Source organism: Vulpes vulpes, chromosome 8 (assembly GCF_048418805.1).
Source record: "Vulpes vulpes isolate BD-2025 chromosome 8, VulVul3, whole genome shotgun sequence".
NCBI lineage: Eukaryota > Metazoa > Chordata > Mammalia > Carnivora > Canidae > Vulpes > Vulpes vulpes.
Genome location: NC_132787.1, coordinates 58,860,454 through 58,882,483, shown reverse-complemented (window position 1 = coordinate 58,882,483; position 22,030 = coordinate 58,860,454). Strand labels below are relative to the sequence as shown.

The window sequence follows — 22,030 nt, the reverse complement described above, 5'->3', positions numbered from 1 at the left end:
CGATGCAGGTGGGCTACCTGGAGCCCTTGTGTGCAGTAGCAGAGGAAGCCCTCTGCTCAGGCAGGTGTCAGTGGGATGGCTCCAGAAGCAGAGTCCCCACCTACCCCCTTGGCCAGACACTCTGCATGGGACACATTCTTCACAACCACGCCAGACACTGTCTACCTTCCTCCACCGGTGGCTTATCAGGGGTCCACTGCGGACTTTCTCACTGACTCACAGCACCTGGACCCAGATCCTCCAATTACTGCACATTGGCAGAAGGGCCAGCAGGCACCCTGGGGACCCAAGGCAGTGTCAGGGAAGGCGCAGGGAGGGGATGCAGCATCTCTGCAGGGCCCTGGAAGCCTTACATCCACCCCTTTTTCCTGTATTACTGGGGGCGGCTCTCTTGGTGCCACCTCCTTCCCCACTGCTCCTGTGATCTCCAGCCCCCCTTGCCTTCATGGTCTCCTTCATACTCTGAACATATAGCACTGACAAAGCCAACTGCTTCAGCAGCAGCACCTCCCCACCACACCGGCAGCCGCCCTGCTGGCCTCTCACCCACACCTGCCTTGGGAGGCCTTTGCTCCCTCTGTGCATCTCCTGCCACCCTCATGTGCAGCCTGATGACCTAGAAGTGAATCCAAAAGGAGGTATTAGTAGCCAGTAATGCTGCCCTGATCACTTTCAGTTTTGCTTTGAACAGAAGCCTCTTGGAGACTCACTGTCCACCCAAGTGGCCATGCCTGGAGTGGGGCTCTGGGCAGATGATGTTGGGGGGCTTCACAGGACCCCCTGAGTCATGCCTCTTCATGCCTGACTTTCACAACGAACCCTGGTTGGGAGACTTAATGGGTGTCACCCACCTTTCAAATCAGATTAGAGGTCAAGGTAATAAATGAATGGCTCAACTTCCCTAGCACAGCATGGGCAAACTGTGGCAGTCACTGGCTCCTGTCCAGGAACTGGAAGGGAGCAGCCAGAAAGGGATTCTCTCCATCCTCAGTGCCCTGCTTCTTTTCCCAGCCAGACCCTATGGATTTGGGATTTTCCATCTCAAAGCCCTGCCTGCCTTGCTCACGTGCACCTGCACCACCATCCACAGCCACTATTTGTTCCTCCATGTTCCGTATGCACAGCAGACACTACACATGCACACACACACACACACACACACACAGGTGCACATATGCCCTGGAAACAAAGGTACTTCCCCTGCAAACACTGCCTCTGGGATGCCCACCCACCCTCTTTGCAGGTCTTTGTAAGGACTCAGAACTCACTTTTTCTTCTGGCAACTGTCCTCAGAGAACTGGGGCGGCAGTGGGGTCTCAAGGGCAGCAGCATTAGTTGTTTTAAAAACTTGACCAAGTCATCTATATGGTGAACTCTGACCTCCACTTGCTCGGTATTTCCTGTGCCCAGAGACAGACTAGGGAAAACAGCAGTGGTGCCATCCCCTCATCTCCGTCAGCCCCTGGTTCTTGTGCCCTGAGCAGCCCAAGTTATGTTAAGGAGGAACAATGTCAGCCCAGAAGCCCCAACCAGGCTCCGAATTCCTGAGGGGTCAAAGCCTGACTTGCAATCTGCCCAGCCAAGTGTCTCACAGAGAGCTGGGCCAGTGTGGGTGGTTGATAAAATATCATTAGATGGCAGGGGGGTGACGAAGACCACAAGAATGGGTTCTTTCTTGCTTGCTGGTTGCTTGCTATTAACTTGCTGGATGTCCTGGATCCCAGGAGAAGCCAGATGGCCCAGAGTCTGAAATAAACAGCTCTATGGCCCCAGTAACTTGTTGACAGTGCCTTTCTGGGAATAGGCTCTTCATGGAATTTCTCAGGAAGGGGATCAGGCATTTGGCTAAAAGGGTAGGGTCTGTGCTAGCCTCAGCTAGGAAGCAGGTGGAACATGTGGAGCCCCTGGTGTATTCGTTAAATCGGCTCTCCGAAGGGAGAGGCGTCCTGATTTGTAGCACCTGCTGCTTTCTATGGTGTGACTACTCCCACCATGGCCAAATGGAAGCTAGCAGTGTGACCTTACTCAGTGGGAGCTAGGAGGAGAAGCTTACTGGGGAGCAGGTGTGAGCTTGTTGTGAGCCAGCCCCATTTCCACCACCAATCAAAGCATTTTCCTAGACAGGGTAAGAGGACTGTGCTTCTTTGCTTTGGGAGCATCTGCCCTTCAGCCCCTGCCTACCTTGCCGATCTCAAACGAATCTCAAATACCTTCCTGCTGGAATCCTTCCTGCCCTGCTAAGGCACCTTCTCTAATGGCACATGAACCTCTTACCAGAGTAGAAACCCCTCTAATGGCATGTGAATCTTTTACCAGAGTAGAAACTCCCAATCCTTGGTGTGACTGTTGATCACTGTCTTCCAGGCAAGGCTGTAAGCCCTGTGAACCCATTCATATGCATATATATGTTTATATATATGTATATATATGTGTGTGTGTGTTTATATATATATGTAAAAAAGACTGCAAGACTTCAAAAGGGTGGTGCAATTTTCAAATATTTGCAGCCACCTCAGCAATGTGTCCACTTTTTTGTGTGGTGTGTGCGTGTGATATATGTATGTGCCTATATGTGTTCACGTGTGTGCGTGTGTGTGTGTGTGTGCATGCCTGCATATGTCTGTGAGACAGAAAGAGAGAGAGAGAGAGGAAGGGAAGAAGAAAAATCTTATAATGAAATGTTTTTGTTTCCTTTTCATGTCCAAGGCCCTGGGTCATAGAAGAATTCATGTGACAGCCAGCCCTGTGGTATTAGATTCATGTCCATCATTCTTTTCCCAAAAGGCTAAAGGCTTCCTTGGAATTAAAAGGGAACTAAGAACTGCCAATCAGTTCACAAATGCCTCAGTCATAAGCATCCCTGCTGTCCACAAAAGCCCAGAACAACACAGTACATACAACGCACACCGCGAGAGCTCAGGGATAGACACCTGCTGAATACCTAGCTTCAAGACATATCTCACCCTGCTAGTAAGAATTAGTCTTCATTACTAGTTGTGGTGGGAAAAAAAATGTCCTTCCATGTTTACATGTTTGCTTGAGGACACATGGATAGAAACGTCTTCAGAACATTTTACGAGTTTTGGTAGTTTTGATCATAAATGAGACAACTTACAATTTACTTCTCCCCCAGAGTCTAAGAAACATACAAGATGCTTGTCTCTGGGACTTCTTTTCTATCCAGGTCCAGCACATTCTGGCAGAGCCAATGGCAAATGCTAAGTTTGGTGCCACTTTCCCTTTGCTGGTCACTGGATACATTCATTTAAGGGACTGTGGCTCCCTTGCTTTGGTGGCCGTCCCAGGAATGAGAGATGAGAGCCAGGGAGGGTCACCTCCAGGCCCCTGTGGGAAAGGAAAGGGGCTCTTCTCCGTCCGTGCCTAGCACGATATTGCCTTTCCACGAAACAAAGCCACGTGGAAGCAGTGAAGAGTGGATCCCAGAAATCCACTGGAGTGACTTTTAACTGGCTGCAAATGCCCTGTGGCAGAAACAGACCCTGAGAGGTGAGGGAGAGCTGTCCCAGCCTAAATTCTGGAATAAGGCTTAGGAACCCAGGTTGCACCTGTGTGTGTAGAAGCTCGACTTGAAGAAAGGATTGATGGAGGAACTAGTATGGAGAAAACAGGTTGTGATTATGATAACAACAGCGCTAAACTCTTTGAGCCTTATGTGCCAGGTGCTATGGTAGCTGTTTTATAAGCATTACTGCCCCCATCTAACAGATGGCTTTACTGAGGCTTATGCTACAAATGAGCAATCAATCACAGTGACATCATGACACCTACCTTCTGTCTTCCTTGTCTAGAGATTTAAACTCCATTCCCTTTCTCTCTCACTGTACAAAGAATTTAAGATCTAAAATATTTCCATGAGCCATTGATATCTGAAATCTAACTTTCCAAGATTTTAATAACATCTGCTGTTTGAAGGAAGCCTGGGTGGTTCAGTTGGTTCAGCATCTGCCTTTGGCTTGCATCATGATCTCAGGGTCCTGGGATAGAGCCCTGCATGGGGCTCCCTGCTCAGTGGGGGGGGGGGAGGGTCTGTTTCTCCCTCTCCCTCTGCCCCTCCCCCTCCCATTTGTGCTCGCTCTCTCTCTCTCAAATTAATAAATAAATACAATCTTAAAAAAAAAGAATATCTGCTGTTTGAACACCTTTTTATGTGCCAAATACTGTGTGGTTATGTACATTCTCTCATTTAACCACTACTATATAAAGGAGGGATTATGATTATTACTATTATTTCAATTTTACAGTTGAGGAGACTGAGAATCAAAAGGAGTTTATATGATATGTTTTAAAATCACACAAACAAAATAAATAAAATCACACAACCAGTGGGAAGGAGGGACCAAGGCCAGCCTTTTGCTTGCTCTGTTGTCTGTGCGTAGTTCTGTAACCTGCCTTCTGATGGAGAGAATTTGATGGCTGCTAAAGCTTTTGTGCCTAGGATGAGCATCCGTCTGAGCCCTATCAACCATGTTATTTATTTGTATGATGAACGGTAAGAGGTCACCTCTTGATGGAGAAGTTTGAAAGCATCCAACCTCTGTATACCAGAAAGGAGAACTAATGATGGAAGGTGGCCCCATTGACAAGTTGGCAGACAGGTTTTGTGAACAAAAAGTCAAAGCCAGTTGTTCTCTGAGGGAGCATGGAAGGAACAGTCACTCGGCCATTTAATGACTTCCTAGGCTATGTGACAGACAACCTCATCACCTTCTCCCTACGAGGCAGCTATGAGCCATGTCTGTGGGGAAATACACATTTCTATGGACTGAGTCAGGGCTAAATTAGACATTGGGGTAATGCGACACATGTGAATTTCATCACTGTTACATCATCCTTTAGACCTTGTAAACGTTCATAATGATATTTTTGGTAGGCTGGAATAGGCCGTCTCCATCAGAGGTGTATTAGTTTAAACCTACATTTAACAGACTAATAAAATGAGGTGTTGGCCAGCTAATCCCCTGTAGTCATATCCTCAGAAGTGTCCAGGCAGCAAAAGGAACCAGAGTTATGAGTAAGTGTCCTGAGGTGGCCCTGAGGGCACAGACCCTGACCATACTGTGTCACTTAGGGGAGATGGTGGGACAACCAGAGCCATTTGTATCTGGGACCAGGCATTCCCCTCCCATGGGAGACTCCATAATCTATACATCTTGGAATTCTGAGACCTTGGAAGATGATCCATGGTCTGAACCGAGCCCCCTACCCCTGCCTCAAGAACTGGACATCATCATTTTGATTGTGAGGTGGCACAGGGGGCCAGTCTGGGGACCTGAGGAACATCTGCTCATCGTCTGACATGTGCTAAATACAGACTATATGCCATCACATGTGACATTACGGGAGTCACTTTTTTAAATTGGAGCATAGGACCAATGTTTGACCCTGAAGACTAGCTCGGAACCATGATTGCATAATTATCTCCTGTACAATCATCTCAACACAGGTCAGTGTGCTGCTCAGAACCCAGTCTCTGCCAGCCTGTGAGGGATACTTGATTTCACCCCTCACTGGGCCCTTCCAGTGCTCTAGGTCCTACTCAGCCCCTCATGGGCTCCTGGAAAATGCTGGCGGAAGATCCCCCTAGTTCCTTCTCCACAAATGACCAGTGGCCCTTCAAGATGAGCTGACCCAGAGATCTTCCCCTGAGTTGGCTACTCTTCTCTCCTTCTATCCTGGGCTCTGCTCCTGACCAGAACCAATTCGAACTTAGATTTCTCTCTCTTGCCCCTGTTTTTCTCCCACTCACCTCCCTTCCCTGACTCTTCTCTTCAGTTGTACATCTCAGAGCCCTCCACCCTTGCTTTCCTTCCCATTTGATATTAAAGTTCACATCCAGCTCTGGTCCACATCAGCTCCCCTGTACATTTACCAGAGGCGGCCAAGCCTCCAGAGCTCTGCTCCATCTGGGGGCCCTTAGCTGAAGGGGACTGCACAGGCTTGCCAATGTCACGCCTCCTCCAGGAAGCCTTCCCTGAAATGCAGGATCCCACTGATGTCCTTTCCTAGCTTTCGGTCATAATCTATGTCTGTGCCATACTTATCAACTTCATTCATTCATTCATTCAACACTTATTGAGCTCCTATTATGTCATGCACTTGAGAAACACAACAAAGTTCCTGCCCTCATTCTTAGATTCCTGTGAAGAAAGCAGATAATACAGAAACAAACAAATACTAGAATTAAGTACTGTAAAATAAATAAAGCACGGCAAGGGACTATAGTCTACTGATGGCAGGGTGTGGTGGGAGGTAAAATTGATATTTTAAATTAGAGCAATCAAGAAGTGACGTCTGGGGATCCCTGGGTGGCTCAGCAGTTTGGTGCCTGCCTTTGGCCCAGGGCATGATCCTGGAGACCTGGGATCGAGTCCCACATCAGGCTTCCTGCATGGAGCCTGCTTCTCCCTCTGCCTCTGTCTCTGCCTCTCTCTCCCTCTCTCTCTCTCATGAATAAATAAATTAAAAAAAAAAAAAGAAATGACATCTGAGCAGACCTAAATGATGAACAAAAGAACCACACAAAGAAGATCTGTGGGCAGAAATTATCCAAATAGAGGAAATAGCAAGTGCAAAGGCCCTGAGACAGTAACCAGATTAGTGTGCTGAAGACATAGCAATAAGGTCAGTGTGGCTGTCACATAGCTGGCAAGGAAAAGAGTGATGCAGGATGTCAGAGAGAGGGTCGGGGTCCAGATCATATGAAGGCAGAGTTTCTCCCAGTAGGGCTTTAACCCTACTGACATTTTGAGCCAGGTAATTCTTTGCTGTGGAGGACCATCTTGTGCATGGTAGGATGTTTAGCTACATCCCGGGACTCCACCCACTAGATGCCAGCGTCACCACCCCGTCCCCAACTTGTGACAATTAAAATTTGTCTCCAGATGTCGCCAAATGTCCCCAGGGGAGAATCACTCCTAATTAAGAACCACCGAAATAAGGCCATGGCAAGACTATGAGTTTGAGTCCATAATGGGAAGCCATTGGAAGGAAGATTGAGGACTGTGAAATGATGTGATTGACATCTTTTTTTTTTTAAGATTTTATTTATTTATTTATTTATTTATTTATTTATTTATTTATTTGAGAGAGAGAGAGAGAGAGAGAGAGCATGAGGGGGAGGGGAATGCAAAGGGAGAGAATCTCAAGCAGACTCTCCACTTAGCATGAAGCCTGACTCACAGCTCCATCCCACAACCCTGAGACCATGCATGACCTGATCCAAAACCAGGATCACTTAACCACTTAACCCAAAACCAAAACACTTAACCCACTGAGCCCCCCGGGTACCCCATTATTGACATCTTTTAAAAGGCCACTCTGACTGCAGCCAGACTAAAAAGTCTATGGGAGAAGAAGAGTGGAGGTAGGGGAGCTGCATTAGGAGGTTCCCGTACTAGTCCAGGGGAGAGATGACAGTGGTCTGGACCAGGCAGTGGTAGGATGGTGAGCCTCAACTGAATTCAGAATTTATGTTGAAATCAAGGCTTGCCAATGGATGAGAAGCGAGAGGTAATGAGGAAGGTAGAATCAAGGTTGATTGCTAGATTTGGGGTCCAGATAAGAGTGGGGATAGTGATCTCATTATCTAAAATAGGGAAGACTTAAAGTTAAGACCTAAATTTGCAATATCCAAGAGGATGTGACAGTAGCCCATGAGAGCCGGGAGCTTAGGGGAGAGGTCCGTTTTGGGAACAGACACCCAGCAGTGGTATTTAATGCCTGGAGAGGATGAGACATCTAGGGAGAGAGTGATACAGAAAGAGAAGGGGCCTGGATTAAGCCCCAGGGCATTCAAATGTTTGTAGTCAGGAGAAGGCAGAGCCAGCCAAGGGGATAGAAAAGGGAGAAAGGTCATTGGGAAAACTCATGTCCCTGAGGCATCTGGTCCGGTGACTCTACCTGCCTCCTCCTGTCCACGGTCCAGTCACTGAACAATCAGGCAGCTCCTTAGGTATCCATCCCTTTCTCTCTCTTTTTTTTTTTTTTACGATTCATTCATTCATTCATTCATTCATTCATTCATTCATTTGAGACACAAAGAGAGGCAGGGACACAGGCAGAGGGAGAAGCAGGCTCCCTGCAGGAAGCCCGATGTGGGACTCGATCCCAGGACCCTGGGATCATGCCCTGGGTGGAAGGCAGACCCTTAACTGCTGAGCCACCCAGGCGTCCCCTTAGGCATCCATTTCTTTTCAGCATCAACGACTCCTAGGAAACCAGGTTTGGGGCAAGCAAATGACTTAGAAGTCATTGTATTTTAATCCTCACTAAGAAGAGCTATTAGGCCCATTTTCAGCTGATGAAACTGCAAATCAGAGAAGTACAGTAAGTCACCCTTGATCACATGTTTGTTTTTTTGTTTTTTGTTTTGTGTTTTGTTTTTCCCCCACTCCTGGACCTGGAAGCCTGGTGAGTCTGATCCCACTTCCAGACTTCTTCCACACTGCCCTTGCCCTCTTGCATTAGGGGCCCACTCCATGCCTGGCATGGGCTCTGTTCCCACCGTGGCAGGAACAGCTCATTTTAGCCAGGCTTATGTGAAATGCTTTCACACCTGCTGCTTCATTTGGTGTGGGCAGAAGAGAAGGGGGTCACTCACACGGGGCAAGTGGCTGTCAGGGGCCCCCACCACCCAAGGGCAGAGCCAGCACCGGTACCTGGAGTCTCTCTCCTTGTCCAGGGCTTTTGTGCCTTACCAGCTGGCAACCATACCCAATATAGCAGCCCTCTCCCATACACAGTATCATTACTCTCATTTTATCAGATTAAGATTCGGAGGCTCAGAGAGGTTCCGTGATTTGCCCAAGTCACACAGCTAGGAGAAGGCTGAGTCAAGAGTAAATCCCTGGTCTCCTGGATCTCAGTATTACTGAGGTGAAAGAAGTACCCCCTATCCGACTTAACCACTTTTTCTTCCTAGTAAAACAACTCTCCCAATCCCTGAAAGAAAGAAGCTACAAAAAGGTTTGTAGAATTTTGCCAAGCATGAGTTTGCCAGTCAGAATTCTGTAATAGGCCCATAATCATTTCAGACATTGAAGTGCTTAGGAGGTAGACATTCTGTGTACGGTGCCAGTTTAAATTCTTATTTTGCTTAACTGTAAAGATCCTTTAAAAAGAACCCCTGAGACATACTTTTGCTTTATTAAGCCTTCCACTTTCTGACATGTCTTACTGTGTTTTAGAAAAATTCAAAACAACAACACTTAAAAGCCCTCCCCCTCCCAAATATTTTCTTTCATTTCCAAGATACGGCGATGCTGACATGTGGGCGTGAAGCCTGGAGTAAGGCTTTGGTGTCTGAACTCCTCCAAAAAAGAAAATGAAGACATTTCTGGGTGTCCACACTTTCCCCAGGAAAGGACAGACACGACAGTCTTGAACCCAGATGAAAAGAAAGGTAATTCATTTCAAGCCTAAGAAACCGTCTTGGTGATGGGGCATGTTCTGGGACAATTGATTCCATTTGTCATTGGAAGTTTCAGAAAGGGTGAAAATACTTTCTTTTCCTGCTCCCTGTTTTGGACACAGGAAAAATAAGACAGCATTTGTTTCTTCCTTTAAAATAAAAACAACAGGGGCAGCCCTGGTGGCACAGCAGTTTAGCACCGCCTGCAGCCCAGGGTGTGATCCTGGAGACCCTGGATTAAGTCCCGCGTCGGGCTCCCTGCATGGAGTCTGCTTCTCCCTCTGCCTCTCTCTCTCTCTGTGTGTCTCTCATAAATAAATAAAATCTTAAAAAATAAATAAATAAAATAAAAACAACAAGGGATGCCTGGGTGGCTCAGCAGTTGAGCATCTGCCTTTGGCTCAGGGCATGATCCCAGAATCCAGGATCAAGTCCCCCATTGGGCTCCTTGCATGAAGTCTGCTTCTCCCTCTGCCTAGGTCTCTGCCTCTCTCTCTCTCTCTCTCTGTCTGTCTGTCTTTCTGTGTCTCTCATGAATAAATAAATGAATAAATAAAATCTTAAAAAGAAAAGAAAGAAAACCAACAAGACCAGGTACAATGCTGATGTATTTAAACAGCCTCTCGGCTGCTTTATTGCAGTCCCCCCTCAAGCTCCAGTGTTTGGCTTAATATAACTCACGTGCTTGGGAGAAGAAGGGAACCGGGTGTGACATCCCTCTGTTATAAACGTTAGCTACAGTGTACAACTGACCTGGGGACATTGATTCTATAGGGACTAGCAGAATGGGTAGTGGGGAGGAGAGGATACTCTTACAGAGATGAAAATCACCATTGGAACCAGGGCCTCTTTTTTCCCTTCCATCCCACTGACCCAAAACTTCAGAGTTGTCTTAAGTGCCCATATAGGAGCCTTAAATCTTTGGTCTGGACAGGAACTCAGCATTTGAGGAGATGTCACTAATAATCCTCTTTGAGTCTTAGTGGTGAAAATGGGGCCCAGTGAGAGGGCACTTTATAACAAGAGAGTTGGAATGAGCCCTAGGGGAGCACAGAGAAACACAGAGCTGGGGCAGGAGACAATTCTACGCCAACAAAGAGGCAAGCAGTTCATCATTCCTGTCCATCCTCAGGGGCTGCATTAGCTAGGCTGTCAAAAAAATTGGGACATTACACCTTTGTGGTCCCAAACTAGGATCTTGGTGTGTGGGTCACTTGTGTACCTTCCACTGAGAAGGGAAGTTCTGGGGTCAGTGGCAGATTGTGGGTCGGGGTAAGGGCTAGGGTTAAGATTAGGGTTTGGTGTGCCTGAAGGTGACCACTCCAGTGTCCTGATGAGGAGCCCTCACACGTTTTATACCAGGGGAGAAACTTAAACCCCCCGCATTGGGCAGCCTGGAGCCTTGCTCATGAGAAAATGTTAGGCTTTCTGCTCTGGGCAGGAACTTCTTTAGAGTTTTGACAATGTCAACATTTTAATGGCATCTTAGCTCTGCTGCCCTTATAAAAATATACTAGAGGGGAAGGATGTGATTTGTGGGAACAGAAGCTCCTTCCAGAGTCACTGTGCCCACTCTAGGACCAAAGCATTTATCCTGGTCACACAGCCAGGAAAGGCAGTGATACTCTTTGATGGTTCTTGGTCACAGAGAAGGATGCCTTGTGTCCCTTGGATGATTATGTCATGGTCAAGAGTGGGGAACAGAATCACATGAAGATGGCTCTGCAAACATGAAATGGGAGAAAGGTGCTATAAAAGGTGGGAATGGAGTCAGGGTATGATCATTGCTGTCTGTGCTTGATTTTGATTTTTTTAAAAAAGATTCTCCTCTCTTACATTAAAAGAGAGAGAGACAGAGAGGATAAAGGAGGAGGAGGAGGAAAGAGAAGACAGATGCTAATAGCAGCTCTCACAGAGGGTCTCTCTGGTGGCAGGCACTTTATACATCTTTTTCACTTAATCTACACAACAGCCTTATGATGATGGAATCCATGCGACCTTACAGAGAAGGACAGTGATGCTGTGCAAACTTAGGTCACACAACTGGGGATCACAAAGCTGGGATCAAACTCCAAGTCTGTCTGCTTTGGAGCTATGTCCCCTCATAAACCATGCTGTCGTCTATACCGGTAGTTTTTAACCTTTTTCAACCATGATTCATAGTGAAAAAATTTATTTCCCATCACCATCCAGTTTGCACATATGTATGTGTAAGCATATTTACAACAAAAACAAAAGTTTCATGAATACTTTCCCTTTGCTACTTGTGATGCATTTTGATTTTTAAAAAAAATTTTCCACTCTCTTGCATTTAAAGAGAGTGTTGTACCACTCAAGTGGTTTCACATCCTCCTCATGGGTTTCAATCTGTACTTTGAAAAACATTTTCCTTCTCTCTACTCTATGGTGGTTGACTTCAAATGTTTTTCAAGCTTCCTGCTTGATCTTGCTGGATGCTGGGCAGCATCTTTGCTTCTGAGGCATGCTGCTAATTATGCACTCTGGACCATCCCTCTGGTGGAGGGGTCATCATTAATCAAATATTTCAGAAATTACAAATATCTGACAAAGCCGTTTGCTTGGAAAAGAGTCAGTCTAGGAAATCATCCAGAAAACATAATCGCTGATCTCAGGCAGCAACTAATACAATATTTTAAGCAGTTGATATGCATGCTTGTAAAAGAAACTCTTTTCTCTGCTTGTAGAATCTAAAGGACTCATCTGCTCTTGTGGGCCAATGCACGCTCACCATCTCGCAATCAGGCCAAAGGAAAAGGCACACATGAGGTGTTGTGGGGAATCCATCAAGAGTAGTGTTGGCTTTCTCAGTTTTTTGTGACTCCATCTAGGATCTGAAATTAGACTGCTTTTTTAGGGGACTGTGCAGGTCTCCACCCTGGTTTAGGACTTCAGGGACAATTCTGTTTCGACTGCTAGGGACAGTGACAGGGGTTGGTTGAATCAGATTTAGGTCACGGAAAGTGAAGTCCAGATCAGATGGCTCAGCGCGAGTCAGCCCTGACGAGCCATGGACTCAGTGACTTCACTCCAAGCAATGTGCACGCTAATTGAGAAAACATGTTCCTGGGATGGCCTCATGCAAAAATCCAGATTTACGAATTTTTTTTTTATTCCTAAGAATTCCTTGAATATTTGCCGTGCATGTCTATACAGCCTCCCGGAGTACTTTTCCTTCTTATTGAGTAGTGTTTTTCTGCTTTGGCCTAGGTCAGGTTTTTAAAAGGGTGAGATCCTGACAGAGAACAAGTGGGCACGTGGCCACAAGCCTTGCGGAGAAGGAGGAGGAGGGTAGGAGAGGAGAAAGACAACCAACACCTTTGGTCCTTTTCCTGGGGCAGAAAAAGCAACCGAGACCCAAGTCTTTGAAAAGCAACTGTCCACAGAGCTCTGAGAGGAACCCTTCCCTTTCCGGCTTCTGGCCCTGCATTCTGAAGCCCTCTGGGCTGGCCAAACCCCCACCCACCCCAGCATTAGGAGCTAAGCTCAGGCTTCCAGGACACTTGCTGCGTTGTGGCTTCTAGGCTAAGTTTGGGCTTTCTGGCGTTCTCTTCTCTCACCTTATGATTGCCCTCTGAGATCGGTGTTACGAGTCCTTTTTACAGATGAAGAAACTGAAGCATACAGGGATTAAGGAATGTGGTCATAGAAGCAGCCAGAAGTGGAGGATGGATCTGAAGCTCCTGCTGTCTGATTTTGTGCCGGGGATGCTTCTATCCAGCCCTACCTGCCTACAGGACATGCCACCTCCAGGAAGCCTCCCTGGAGTGCACCACATCATTCACACCTCTCCCTTCCTGTGGCTCTTACAGTCACCACATTAGCACTTTTTCCACTTGTCTCCCCTTCTGGTGCTGCTCTTGACTGCTCTGAGTGTGTTAATCTAAATGAGAAAATAAAAAAGCTACTGACAGATTCTGTTTAGTCTGCATAGAGGTTCTGAAAGTGAAGAGATCATACATTCAAGTTCCAAGTTTTGAATTTTCTTGAAAAGTTGGAAGATCGAGTCATATTGGACCCATGATCCTGCGGACAATAGCTGGCCTGTCGCCTTTTGATGGGGCACACACTCTGCAGTTTACTGTGGTCCCCACCAGCCTCTGGACTTACCCCTCTTACATTATCTGATGAGCCTGGAAAGCCATTTTACTTTTGACTCCTGAGCAAGCTCCTTGGGTGGGATCATGACTTATATTTATCATGAACCACTCCACCCCCCACCCCACCCCCGTGCCCAGTCCCCTGGCTAGCACATTAATAAAGATGCTGATTTAGGAGAAGGAAAATCAACCCAGTGGCCTAATATCCAGAGGACCTGCATCCCCAGTGGCGTGGGGACTGCCCCCCCTCCAACCGCAGGTATTATGTGGTTTAGCAATAGCTGCTCAGCCACAGACCCTTGGTATGGTGAGCACGACTGCCCTGCTGTCACAGAAAATCCACTTCCTCCTTCTTTATTCTCTTGTAAACTTGATAAGATACATAAAATCCTAAAGACACAAGTGGTTGGGGGAGGAGGCGTTGGTATGTGGGGTAAGGAACCAAAACACACTTCAAGCTGCCAGTACAAATGGCCATTCTCAAGAAATGCCTTATTTAGAGAGCACGGCCTAACATTTTAAAGTAAAAGTCTGAGAAGTTTGCCGTTGGAAGGAAATCACAGGAGACGATCCACGCGTCTTCTTTTACCCAGAAATTATGAGGCAAAGATAATCCAGAAATGAAGCATTTGGTTAAAATTCTATCAAAATGAGGATGTTAATTACAGAAGGTCCAAATATAGGTGAGGAAATTCCTAGAGAAGCCCTCAATGCTACCAAAAAGATTTCTCCTCCCAACTCAGCAAAGTTTTCTTTTTCTTTCTTTTTCTTTCTTTTTCTTTCTTTCTTTCTTTCTTTCTTTCTTTCTTTCTTTCTTTCTTTCTTTTTTTTTAAAGATTTTATTTATTCATGAGAGACATAGAGAGAGAGGCAGAGACACAGGCAGAGGGAGAAGCAGGCTCCCCACGGGGAGCCCTATGTGGGATTCAATCCCAGGACCCCAGGATCATGACCTAAGCTGAAGGCAGATGCTCAACCCCTGAGCCACCCAAGTGCCCCCAACGTTTTCTATATGCAGAGATATGAAAAGGGCAAAGATGATATTACAGGGCCTGAAGTGAAACAGCATGAAGAGGGGGCCCTGTCAGACTGAGAGCCCCTGAGGAAGAACACATGCAAGGGAAACTTGTGCCCTCAGAGTGCCTCCCCTGTGCCAGGCCCGTGCCAGCATGTGTCCCACTCACGATGCACAGCAGCTCGACCGAGCAGGTACTACGGTTACTTCTGTTTCATGGAAGAGAAGCCCATGTGAGAGATGCCGCCCCGCAGCTCTCCTGCTGGGTGATCGTCCCCCTCCCCTCGGCCACCCAGTGCAGCATCTGTGAGACAGTGAGAGCCCAGCTGCGAAATCCCTCTCTGAGGGGATCCTGCTTCCCTTGGCATTTCCCACCACCTCAGCGACTCAGCATCTAGTTATCAACAAGGGGGAGGCAGCAGCCAGTGCATTAATCTCTGAGCCAGGTGTGCTCAGGGTCAAACACGAATGGCATGTCACCAGACTGAAATATAAGTTACTTCAACTGTGCCTCACATCCGCAGTGACGGGGAGGTGAGACAGGACCTCCTTCCACCCCCAACCCGGCCTGAGCTCTCATGGCCTCTACCAGACAGTCGGTCCCCCTTGGGCTCACCAAGGAACAGCAGGCAGGATGCAGACACGTGATCATGTCACCAATCCTGCCTACTTGAAGGAACAGGCAAAGGACACTGGGATGGGACAATCAGCCCATCTGTACCAAAGAGCAAACATCTTGTGGTTATCAGGCAATGATTCCAGTGGTAGTGGATACCAAGTGCCCTCAGGGTGGAATGGTTTTGGTGGGAAGCTTGGGCCATTCGCTCCCACTAACTTGGGAACCAGGTCCTTGCACTTGCAGGCTTACCCACCCCATACAGTGCTCAAACGTCTCTGTCTGCTCAGCCTCGTGGCCGATTTTCAGGCAAGCCCTGACTGTCTGACTCTGACTAATACTACTACTACTGATGAAAAGACTCTCCACACATGAAAGATGCTGGCCCAACTCTTGGGCAATTTAAAAAAAAAACACTGCTGCTAGTCCCACCTGACAGACTGCATCACCAGACCATTCTCAGCCTCACCAGGGATCTCCCTCAGTCTCCTATGTCCTTTTCCCCCAGCCCAATGGTGGAGTAGTAGGAGTAGTAGGAGGAGTCAACCAGCCCAATGGGTTCTCAACCCAACCCTTCTCTCTCTTGCTACTAGTGGGGCTCAGGGCAGGCAGGTGTTTCTATAACACTCTCCAAAGGTAACATCCATCTTAGTTAGCCCTTTGCACTGTGAATACTCAACCGCTTCCATCTTTTGTCCTATGGTGAGAGCTTGGGGTAGGGTTAAGCATAACATGAGCCAGTCTCCTTGAGAAGAAACTCAGTGCTACAAGCACCACCCCTCCCACATAGCACTGCTTGCTGACTTTTTTCAATCAAATGTCACATTTTTGATTCCCATTTATTCTCACAGCTTGGGCACAGTTGTATTAATTTGATATCAACATGTCCCCACGTTGATTGAAGTGCTGGCAGTGCCGGAGAGAGGTCTGCTTCCTCATTCTCTCATTCAGAGAAGGGACCTCCTGGTGCCAGAGTGTGATCCATTTAGTAGAGGAGGGAAGGATTCCCTCCCAGAGCCGTGGACACCTGGGGCAGGCAGTCTGCCTGTGTTTTTCATAGCATATGGCAGAGAAGGAAAGCTGCCATGCTCTAATACCACCTGTCCCTTCCCCCTACTCTTTTTTGTTTTCTTTTCATGTGGGTCATTTGTAGTCACACTCCACTGACAAAAGGCAAAGAGTGATGTCTGGTGGGACCATAGCACGGAGGTTCCTGCCAATGGCTTCCTGGAGCCTGCTATCCTGGTTCTTGGAGATGAAGTCCAGGGCTGGAGTTCTAAAGCCCCATTTCCAGGATTAAGTAATTGATGCCCTGACAGTATGGCCTAGAAAGAAAGGCCTGTATTGGTAATTTCCAAAGGAAATTTTGACTGGGAACAGTATTATCCATTTAAGAGGCATTTAGCCATATGTGGGGATGGGGGGGGGGCAGTATATTTTTGGTTGTCACCACGACTTCTGACACTTAGTAGGCAAGGTAGGGATATTAAACTTCCTGCATTATTTAAGTAGGTCACACTTAACCAAGAATTGGCCCCAAATGCCAACAGCTCCACTGAGAAACACTATTAATTCCTATAGATGGGAAAAGTGGAAAAGTGAAGCCTGACAAGTTTAATGACTTATTCAAAGTCACAAATATTTTTTTTTCTCTCCTGTCTCTCAACTCAGGAAGCTACTATGGAACGTTTGCCCAAAGCACAGCAGGAAAAAGTCAAGAGATCATCTCAATGTTTCAACCCAATTCCTACTATGTCAAAGTCTGAGGCCAACAATATATAGAGGCTCCTCAAAAACATGTAAAGCAGACAAAAAAAGAATAATAAAAACATTAGGAAGCACGAGAACTCTTCTTCTGGTCTTGGTCAATCATTGTGGCTGAAGGTCTATCTTCTTTGGCTCCAAGGCTCCTCCTTAGCTTGTTGGCTCCAAGGATGGGCAACTCTATCCCCATGCACACTCAACCGAAAGACCAATTACCCCAAAGCCTGGGTTTCTCCAGCTGAATTTCTGCCTCAGGGCCATCCTGATGTTACCGCTCTCTGGAGTCAGGATGTCAACTGTTTGCCCACTGTCAAGAAGGTCCCTGAGAATGGGTTGGGGAAGGGTCTTCCATCTACATTTATTTGCCTGATGCCACCACATGCTGTTCTGTGAAACTGGTCCATCACAGATTTGATTTCTCAAGACTGGCTAAACCTGAGAGCTGATGGTTTAGTTGGTGGTTTGTAAGATCAGAGGTGCCAGTCAAAGAAAGAGAAACCCTTTGGAAACATGGGCTGTTTGCTCAGAGATACTCAGAGATTTTATGTGAATCCTCAGCACACCTTCCACTGCCCCTGGGTACAGAGTATTTGCTGCCCGCAAAGGTCTCCAAGGCCTGCTCAGGACCCCGAAATCCCTCCAAGTTCTTACTGGGAGAAGACAGATGGCTGGAACTCTGGTCCCTGGTCTTGCACTGATGTCTGCTTGGGGGTCGGGCCTCACTCCTGCTCCAGGCAGTGAGGAATAGCAGTAGCATACTTCCTTGTAATTTCTCTGCAGCTCCAATGCAGTTGCCGATGCAATAGGGCAGTCAGTGAATCTGCGGCAGTAGTGCTCAGCACTTGTTTCAGAGTGAAGAGGTGAGATTTTCTCATCAATTTAATCTCAGTAATGATGAGAAACTTCCCTCAGGCTCCAGCCCTGCCCTGCCATGCCCTACCCTCCCTGCTGATGTCGGCAGCTGGGGCCCCCTTCCTGGCCACGACACAGATTTCTACATGGAGGAGAAGAGGAGTGTTGAGCCTCCCTCTGGCCCCCCAGCCAGGAGAGATGTAGGGTGGGCAGTAGGAGGAAGCAAGCACCTCACTCCTTTGAGAAAGACTGAGGGGACAGAGTCACCAAGACTAGGATGACTGTCCTGAGTGGACCCAGTTTTCCTGATTCGCTTGTAGGCCTGGGCTGCTCCGGGGGAAAGATGGCTGCCCAGGGAAGGTGTGGCACCAGCAGCTGGTTGTAAAATCCCCTGAGGTGCTACTACAGTTCCATCAAGACATGTATCCCCATGCCCCCAGAGACCCTGGTTTCCTATTTGTAGTGTCTCCTAACATTTTCCCCTTTAAGGCTGCCCTTTTTCTGCACCTGCATAAAAATGTTGGGAAAAGGAGGAGGGGTTTGGCAGCATGTGACCTCAACCCCACCCCCTCCAACGACCCAAACCTGAGGAACATGTACTTCTGTGAGTCAGTGCCAGCAGCCCCAGTCCCAGCCCCCAGACCACTCCTCCCCACCCGTGCTGCCCAGTCCTGAGGTCCCCTCTGAACCTCCGGGAACGCTGCCCAACACGGATTGACATTTGGGTTGCCCAGGCTGACATATGACTTATTCCGGAATAAGACCCACAGAAGGCGCCCATCCAGATCTAAAGTAGCCTTTCCTCTGCAGAGGGAGAAAGTTTCAGACATTTGGAAAAAAACAAAAACAAACAAACAAACAAACAAACAAACAACAACAACCTGTAAACATCGCAAAGGAAGGTCTGGCAGACCTACGTGCTGCTGCCTTTTCTGCGCTGCCTGAGAGGCAGAAGTATTCCCTACAGGAGACTGATTGACAGCTCAAGAGTCTGAAGACCCTGCAAAGATGTCGCGGGTGGGCCTGCCACCACTACGTCTGAATTTGGAGGATGCAGCTGGCCACGCACATGTAGGGGAAGTGGGGGCTGGCACTGGCAGTGGGTGCGCCCAGAGGATGGAGCCAGGACAATTAATCAAGTGCCTTTTCTCCAGGATTTCCATTGGCCTCAGATGACAGATGGGGCAGAGACACCCAGGAGAGCACTATTTTGGTTTCCAGCCGGGAACGTGCACTAAGTTTTCCTTAATACCCACAGCACCCAAAAGGCTTTGCTGTAATACACTTTAATGCATGAAACACCCATAAATTATCCTTCAAACTGTTACAACTTCCAACCTGGAACAACTTGGAAAAACCAGCCTAGCAAGCAGGATCTTTTTTAATCTCTCAAGTCACAAGGGAAGAGAAAGTTCAAGCAGAAAACACCTTCCACGAAAATCTCAGATTTTTTTTTTTTTTTGAAAGATGGAGAGTTGTAATCAAACAGAGCTGAGCCACTTGTTTATGTTGGCTCAAAGATGCCGTTCCTGACCCCTGGGTCCTCTCTCTGCCTCCTCCCCTCTGCCCTGGCCTCCTGGACCCAAGGCGCTGCCCGCCCCACCCCTCCACGCCAGCTTCTCCTACACCTGGCAGCAGACAACTGGAGGTGAGGCGTGTGACCCAAGGAGCAGCAGGGCTGAACCCTGGCGACCTTGGTCCAGCTCGGCTTCTTGGAGGTCCCCCGGTGGTGCGCAGCCTTCTCCTGGCGAGCCCCGGGGGGCCCTCGCTCGGGTCTCCCAGCCCGCCAGCAAGGCGCAGAGGAGCCCGGAGTCCCTGACTCGGTTCCCCGCACCACTTCCAGCGCGCCCTGCCCGCTTGGTCCCCTTCCTGGGGGCCGCGCGGCACTTCCCGGGCTCGGCGTCCACACCCGCCCGGGCGCGCTGCGCACTGGCCCCCGCCGCGCAGACCACCCTTCCTCCGCCCCGGCGCGCCCGCAGCCCGCGCATCCCTCTCTCTAAGCTCTTCCGCGCTCCCTCACTTGCGCGCTGTCCCCTTCCAGCCCTCCGCCCGCAGCCCCCGGCATCGCCGCGTGGCCACCGCAGACCCCAGGGCTGCCTCCCGGACCTCGGGCCACCGGGCGACCCGGAACTCCGCGACCCAAGAGAGAGCGCGCCGCTCGCCTCCGACCCGCCGCCAGCCGGGGCCCCGCGCTCCCGCACCCACTCGGGACACTCCCGCCCTGGCTGCACTTCAGCCTGCGGGAGCCTCGGGGGAGCCCGGAGGTCTGGCCCGGCCGGGATCGGTGCCCTCGCTCCAGGGAGCCCAGCCGCGCGCGCCCGCGCCCCTGCCCGCGCAGCGCCCCTCTCGGGGCTCGGCTCGGGGCAGCCTGACTCACCGCTGCGCTCCCCTCCGGCTCCCGGCGCTCTCTGCTGTGCAGGAGCGCCGAGCTGCTCTAACACAAGCTTCTTGAATCCTTAGCCCCTCCTCCCGGACTCCTGAGTCACTCGCTCCAAATCCTTCCCCCCACCGCAACCCTCGCCAGCCCCGGCCCCGCACCTGCTCTGGGGGGCGGAGGTGCCCGGCTGTAGGGGGTCCTGGGTGCGAGAGATCGGTGGCTCCCGGGAGGGTCGGCTCCACGCAGCCAGGAAGGGGTCAAAGGGAAACGCACGGGGGTCGGCACCGCCGCGGGCAAAGCCTGGAGGGGGGTCCTCTGCGGCACCGCAGAAGGGGGTGCGCCGACCGGCTATTGTGGGCGGAGTTGTCCGGGGCTCCCGGCACCTCCCCACCCCTGCCTCGCTGCTCCCGGGGTCGGCCCGACGTCACGCTCGGTGCCCTAGGCTTTGGCCTCCACGTTGAGCAGCCAGAGACAAGAGCCCAGAGAGTCTTCGGCCTGGGACACCACCCAGCACCTGCCAGAAAAGAGCACCCAGGGGAGCTTGGCGAGATGCAGGTGCCAGGCTCCTCCGGTTCGGGGGAAGGTGGAGGCTCTGAGAAGCAGAACCAGGTAAAAGGCCCGCCCCCCGCCCGCCGGGCTGGGGTGAGTTGGCGTGGAGACAAAGTCCGGAGTACTTAGACGGCAGAACCTAGACTCAGGGCTTTAAATTAAGGGCCTGAGTTCCAGAAGCTTCCTTGGTGGGGTCACTGAAGCCTCAGAAATTGTAGGCGAACTTGTATGTCTGTGTTCAATGTGTGCATTTTTCTGGGTAGAGGGTCTGCAGCTTTCTTCAGCTTTGCAAGATTTTTGTCACTCTAAACTGATCTAGGCAGAAAGAGGCTCATGCCCTGCCTTAGGCCCTAAACAAATTCCTTTTTACCCTCACAAGTGCGGACACCAAGTGAAGCTGGAACTCTGGGCTTTCTAAGATTTCTTGGGTTCCTGGATTCAGAGCCTCACAGGGGAGCGCTTCTGGATAGGCGACCTGCCTTTTCCCACCCCCACCCCCCCACCCCCGCCGCCCCAAACTAGCAAGGCAGATTTTTCACCAAGTGTGTGTCACTCATTGTAACGTCTGGGGGATCCATAGGTCTTTGAAAATTCACATCCCGACTCCTTCTGGGGCGGAGCTCTTCAGATGTCTTCACTTCTTCCTTGAATAAATTGTATGCGGAACCCCTCCTCTGCGCCTGATGCTACAAGGAGGAACAGATGTGGGGAGAGGCAGAGGCAGAGACCACCCTTTTGGTGAAGCCAGTGCTGGCACAATTCAGATGAAGGTCACCTTCTGGTGCTGGAATTTAGTGAGACACAGGGGTGGACTTCCTATTGTAAGTCCAAGAGTGACCCTTTACCCCCAGTGCAGGTCACTTGAGCAAAGTCAGGCTCTGCTTTGGCAGATCCAATCCCCCTGAGACATGCTGGTCTGAGCTCTTTGCCCCCTCCCTAAGTTCACTCCGTTGATGCATACTGAGAAGGTTGAGGTAGGTAGAAAGCCCCAGAACTGAAAGTCAGCTTTAGCTTTGGTATGACCTCATTATGTCCCAGCAAAGGCTCTTCCACTTCTGAATTGTTCAGAAACAGACTGGAGGCTGAACACACTTCCGAGGTGGGAGCTAACGGGGGGTGGTGGTGGGGTGGTGGGGGGGACACTGTAAAGGGCCTCTGCGCAGAAGTAGCAGCATCACAGTCGAGTGATGCATGAGGAAATTCAGCATTGTCAAATAAACAAAGGGATTTCCAGACAAGAGGACAAATTTATTCATCAGGTGTGTCGTGTAGAAACTTGCTTGAAAGCACCAGCCCTAAGCCTTACCTA

The 22,030-nt window shown here is 49.3% G+C and overlaps 1 protein-coding gene across 1 annotated transcript in view; it reads right to left on the bottom strand.

Annotated features, from left to right (window-relative positions):
* NGF (nerve growth factor) overlaps nt 1-20,218 on the bottom strand; it is a 52,727-nt gene extending 32,509 nt beyond the window's left edge. Inside the window, exon 1 of the mRNA XM_025994687.2 lies at nt 20,173-20,218. The gene's annotated coding sequence lies outside the window, so the exon portion shown is untranslated. The remainder of the gene's footprint in view (nt 1-20,172) is intronic.
* Nucleotides 20,219-22,030: the final 1,812 nt, after the last annotated feature.